This window comes from Peromyscus leucopus, unplaced genomic scaffold (genome assembly GCF_004664715.2).
Source record: "Peromyscus leucopus breed LL Stock unplaced genomic scaffold, UCI_PerLeu_2.1 scaffold_449, whole genome shotgun sequence".
Lineage (NCBI taxonomy): Eukaryota > Metazoa > Chordata > Mammalia > Rodentia > Cricetidae > Peromyscus > Peromyscus leucopus.
The window spans coordinates 105,774-111,516 of NW_023505342.1; the positions used below are offsets into that span (position 1 = coordinate 105,774).

The following is a 5,743-nucleotide window of genomic DNA, read 5'->3' on the forward strand; positions in this document are numbered from 1 at the left end:
AAGTTCAACAGTGAAGCCTGTAACTGGCAAAGCTAATTGGCATAGCAGATGTACATTCATTAGTACACACTCTAAAACTCAAATCCCTATCTATTTTCACAATATAAAAGATTTAGAACCTTGGTGAAGGGGCTACATCTAGTATACATGACAAAATTGTGTCCTAATGTTTTTGAGCAGTCTCTTAATGACTCAGGGAGTGGCTAGCTGAGCCACCAATGTCAGAAGTTTCTGTGACCTGGGAACCTCCTGCTTTCTGTCCTGTTGTGAGCAATTTGTAGTTTCTTGCAAGAGTCAAAATGTTTACATTAATTTCTGCATGGTTCCTCAGAAACCTAACCAAAGTACAGAGAACAAAAAGCATAGTAATTTATATCATATTGCCAACTAAAACACATGTGACTAGGAAATAAATAAAAAAAATTGAGAAACATCCTTGTCCTGGTGGGTATCCCTAACATTACTGATAATAGCTTCTAAGGTTAAATCCAGATACATCAATTATATTAGAAGGAAAGTCAATCTCTGTCTGACTTAAATAACTTAGGTTTGATTCTCCTGGTTACACACATCTTATTAAGAAAGGGTTAATTTTCAGTGTGCTGAAGACAATAGGTTTCTACACATTAATTAGTAACATGGACTGAAGTCAAATTTTAAAAGCCCAAGAGATTTATTTTATTTTTCAAGACTCCCAATAAAACTAGCATTTGTTTTAGAGTCATAATGACCTGGCTTTTAACTGTGGCTGGGTGTTTCACTAGCTCGAAGTCATAGGGAATCACTTTAGCATCCATCATCTAGCTTTCACCCCCCTTAAAATGAAGTTAATGGCACTTGCCTTACAGAACTGACAAGTGTCCAGGGCATTGTTGATCCTTAAAAAAAGGTTAATTGTGTTACTACAAAAAGGAAATTACTGATTTATCATTCACAAAAATTTGTATTGATTATATAATGTTCATAAGTAGTGATCACAAAATAATGCAATCTCTTGATTTGATGTATGTCATGAAATTATTTAGTATGACCAACGTATGAAGTACTATTGATTACTTTGATATTACAGAAAAGAAACTAAGGAACAGAGAAGTTATGTAATGTTCTCAAGGTCATGCAGTAGAAACAGGAGACAAACCCTGCTGTATGACTGCAGCACAGCTTCTTTCAGCCCCTTCAGTAAGAGCCAGGGGTTACTCATGTCAGAGGAGAGCGTTCACCTCACAAACACCAGCCCTACTTCCGGGCTAGGCACCAGTACCCCAAACATCAAGCATCCCAAATCAAAACACAGAACCTATAACCTTTAAGGAGTTTCCAATATGGCGACAGGAAGCAATTACATCACCTGAAAGCTATGACTCAAAACCTGTACTAGTTCTCTGGTTAACAAAAACAAAAAGGTCTCTTCAAATCCTCTTAATTTAAGAAGCACAAAAAATATGGGCTAATGTAATTTGTTTATGGAATTAATCAAGGTGCCTACATTTCAAATGAATAATAAAAGTGTTACCTTTATGTTAGTCTTTTATGTGATTGCTCTAATGTGTCTGTGTCAAGATGTGTCATGAAAGGAATGTCTCTCTACCAAGAATATCAACTATTAGAACACAATGTGATCAATGCCCAAAGAAAATCATACAGGCAAAGGAAAGTAGGTAGAAATCCTGTTCAGACACAAAGAACAAACAACCAGGTAGATAAAGAATTATTGCCTCTGTCTGTCTTTTTTTGTACATTTCCCTTATATTTCCTGTTATAGTCTCCATTAATATCTCCCACTCTCTCAAATGCACACACACGTTAGGTTAGGCTTATGAGAGATTACCTGAAATGATTTTATGAGCTTTAAACATGAGGTGACTGTCATGTACTCTGAGGGACAGACTACTTACTTTTGTGCCACTAAACCCCCAAAGCAGCTGTATATAATTCATACAACACACATAAAGCAAAATGACTATGTTGAAGTAAAATGCCAATCCTATTTCAATTTTAAGTATTTGCTTCAAGAACTATCCTGCTGACACTAAGTTACTTGTGTAAATTAAAACTGGACTACTAACCCAGCAGTAGGGTCTGCCTTTTATTCATTTTAAAGGGGAAACCAATTGTTAAGAAGCCAAATGGGTTGGTTAAAGTAATAGAATAATTTTCAGGACAGCCTGGGGGAAAGCTGTTCAGAGGAGAATTTTCTGTATGCTTTTGCAATGAACAATGGAAACCAAAAGATAACCAGAAACCGGGGGAAAATGGAAAAAAAATTCATAATGATCTTTTCAAAGGCCATTTGGCATGCAATATAAAACTGTCTATTTTGCAAATATAAACCCAGTTATGAATGAAATTTCCCTGGCTCCCTGCAAAAAGGACCACTCTTTAAGAGACACAGCACACTGCTCACCTGATTCTGTCTGTTTGCTGGCACCCTCAGCATGTGCTGAAAATTTGCAGGTGTTCTCTCAAGGTCTGGCTATTTCCTGATCCTCCTTTTAATTGACTATAATCCGCTCAATGAAATCTGCATTCCTCATATATTTGAGGTTAATTTTGCTTTTCAAGTGCTGTGGTGGTGACAGTCCTGTTGTGGGGTCTGGATGTGTTTCTTTTTTAACGAGGAAATCTGAAGGTATCTTGCAGTAAGACTTTGGGTACACCGACTTTCACTTGCTTATGTACAGAACATGTTTATATTGCTGTTTTCATTTCATCTGTTGGCTTGCCATTTCTCTGTAAGAAGCATCTTTAAAATTGTTAGCAAATAACTGACATTTAATTCAGATCCTGCCTTGTTGTGGCTTACACATAACATTCCAAATATGATATTTTCCTTTTTTGATTCAGTCATTATGGATAACATCAATGACTTATATAAAATATAAAAAAAACATTTTGAGATCCATTTCACCTCTTTATCATCTTGATTTGTGCGGTTTATTCAAATAGTGTTTTTTTTTTTCTTATGAAATCATATAAGTAGGAACCATCTGGAAAGGTTACTGTGGAAACAGCAAGGCCTGAGGGGGGTGGGGCTAAAGAGCAAAAGATGCCATGACAACCTTTTTCGGGTTTCCCAGGAAACATGGGTTGCTATGGGAACTGCATCAGTCAGGTCCGAATTAGTAACTTCCGCTGGAAGGGGTGTCTGCCACTTTAATCTTCTTGTGACACGAAGCATCTTATCTCTCACATACATTAGGAATTTTTGTGGTTTCTCTGGCAGCACTGTAAACGAGTTTCTAGGCTGTTGCAGATGTCGGCTGGGGCACGCACTCACAACTTCACTAGAATCCGGGTCTCATCCTTTCAAAATGCTTTTGCAAACTCCCAAGAGTTAACACTCGTATCAGGACATTTGGGCCATCTCCCTTTTGGTTCAAAGTTATTGCGAACCTCCAATTCTTAGAGGAGAGATTCAAACTGAAAGACCAGTCAAAAACAAAATAAATTTATGGTGGGTTTATAAGTCATGGCTGTAGTTAGACTTTCTGTCCACATATCTAGAGGTCAAGTAATTAAATAGTAATTAAATCCACAAACAGAATGAAAGGTCCACAAACAGGAGCATCATTTAAGTTCTGCCTCCTTTACTCAGTAAAGAAACAACTATCTTTTGATTTTGAGGTTAAACAGTTACTCTGAATCTTGAGTTTCATTTCCTCCCAGGATGTAGCTTTTCATAGGGCGTGCACTAGAAGTCAAGCTTTAATGTAAGTTTGTTGGTCACAAAATTAAAAGACAGGGAGAGAGGAGAGGGAAAAAAAGAGCTGAGAGAATGCAGCCCACTTGCAGAACAGACACCTGTTTCAGTATGAAGCAGTAGGGAGAGGGAGAAATGAAGTGTGCTTTGCCATTCACGTCCTTTCCTTGATGAATGGTCTGGAGATGTATAAATCAAGGGTATACACAGACCAAGGGAGCACGTTCCACACAATACTGGGCACAGTATGTCATCGGTATCATATATTAGACATCAGTGAATATCTTTTTAATGTTGACACAGGAGTTGGGATTATTGTTCGTGGTGCACGTGGCAGTGGAGTTTCCCGTTTTGAAAGGTGTCTGGGGGAAAGCGCTGTGGTTCATACCCCCCTCTTCGATCACCATATACTCCGACTTACTCAGGGTGGAGTTACTCCGGGCTTTTCGGAGCTCCTCAGCTGAAGAGGAGAGGTGCTGGCAACTTCCCACGTGCATGTACTGGCTTGCTCTTCCCCTTCTGTTCTCCCGGTGGTAGAAGTAATTGAAGTTGGAAACAATTACAGGGACTGGCAGTGCAATGGTCAAGACACCTGCGATGGCACAAAGAGAGCCCACAATCTTGCCTCTATGGTCACTGGGTGCATATCACCGTAACCGACAGTTGTCATGGTTACCATGCCCACCAGAAGGCATCCGGGATACTGTTAAAACCCGAAGAAGGGTCGTCTGCCTCAGCAAGTAGACGGCACTGGAGAAGAGGATGACCCCTATGAAGAGGAAGAAGATGAGCAGCCCCAGCTCTCGCATGGAAGCCTTCAGTGTCTGCCCAGGATCTGCAGCCCCTTAGAGTGGCGGGAGAGCTTGAAGATGCGGAAGACCCTTAACTAGGCGGATGACCCTCAGGATGGCCAGAGACATGGCTTGCTGCCCATTACCCTGTCGCTCAGCCAGCTCAGTGCCAGAGTGATGAAATAAGGATGATGGCCACAATGTCTATGAGGTTCATGATATTTCTGGAGAAGGTGGCTTTACTGGGGCAAAGCGAAGAACCGCACCAGCAGCTCAAAGGAGAACCAGATGATGCACAGGGTTTCCACCACAAAGAAGGGGTCTGAGAAGCTGGAGGCCCAGAGGCTACCCCCGACGTGCTGTTGTTGGTGGCCTCGAACACGTCCTGGGACTGGGAGGCGGGGTAGTCTTTCTCGTCGCGGAACTCGGGCAAGGTCTCCAGGCAGAAGATGACAATGGAGATGAGGATGACCAGCACCGACACGATGGCAATGCCCCGGGCCGGCCCCGAGCTCTCGGGGTATTCGAAGAGCAGCCACACCTGGCGCTGGAAGTCTCGGCGGGGGCAGGGGCCGCTCCTCCTCCCGCAGGAAGCCCTCATCCTCACGGAACTTCTCCATGGCCTCTTCGCCCAGCTGGTAGAAGCGGATCTCCTCGGAGAAGATGTCGATGGGCACGTTGACCGGCCGGCGGATGCGGCCCCCGGACTGGTAGTAGTAGAGGATGGCGTCGAAGCTGGGTCGGTTGCGGTCGAAGAAGTACTCATTGCGAAGCGGGTCGAAGTACCGCATGCGCCGCTTGGGTCGCCCAGCAGCGTCTCGGGGAACTGGCAGAGGGTCTTGAGCTGCGTCTCGAAGCGCAGCCCCGAGATGTTGATGACCACGCGCTCCCCGCAGCAGTCCTGCTCGCCCGCGGCGGGCAGCGCGGGCGGCAGCGGCTCGTAGCGGTCGCAGCCGCGCCACCGCCGCCGCCGCCACAGCCACCCTGAGGCGGGTCCCCACCGCCACCCGCCGTCTCTGGCTCCAGCAGGTGGTCCGGGCACCACGGTCATGTCTGGCGGCAGCTCGGTGCGGCCGGGGCTCTGCAGGGTGCGCGCGCCGCCGCTCCGGGGTCCTGCGCAGGGTGGGCGCGGTGGCGGGTGGAGGGCTGCGGCGGCCGAGCGCGGGAGGCGGCGGGCTCTTCTTCCTTGCAGGCGGCGGCCGGCCCCAAGTCGCTCCTCCTCGAGCTCCCCGCCCCACGCCGCCTCCGCCCG

At 45.0% G+C, this 5,743-nt stretch overlaps 1 pseudogene; it reads right to left on the bottom strand.

Annotated features, from left to right (window-relative positions):
* Positions 1–3,861: 3,861 nt before the first annotated feature.
* LOC114699947 lies at positions 3,862–5,542 on the bottom strand (annotated as a pseudogene).
* Between the last annotated feature and the right edge of the window lie 201 nt (positions 5,543–5,743).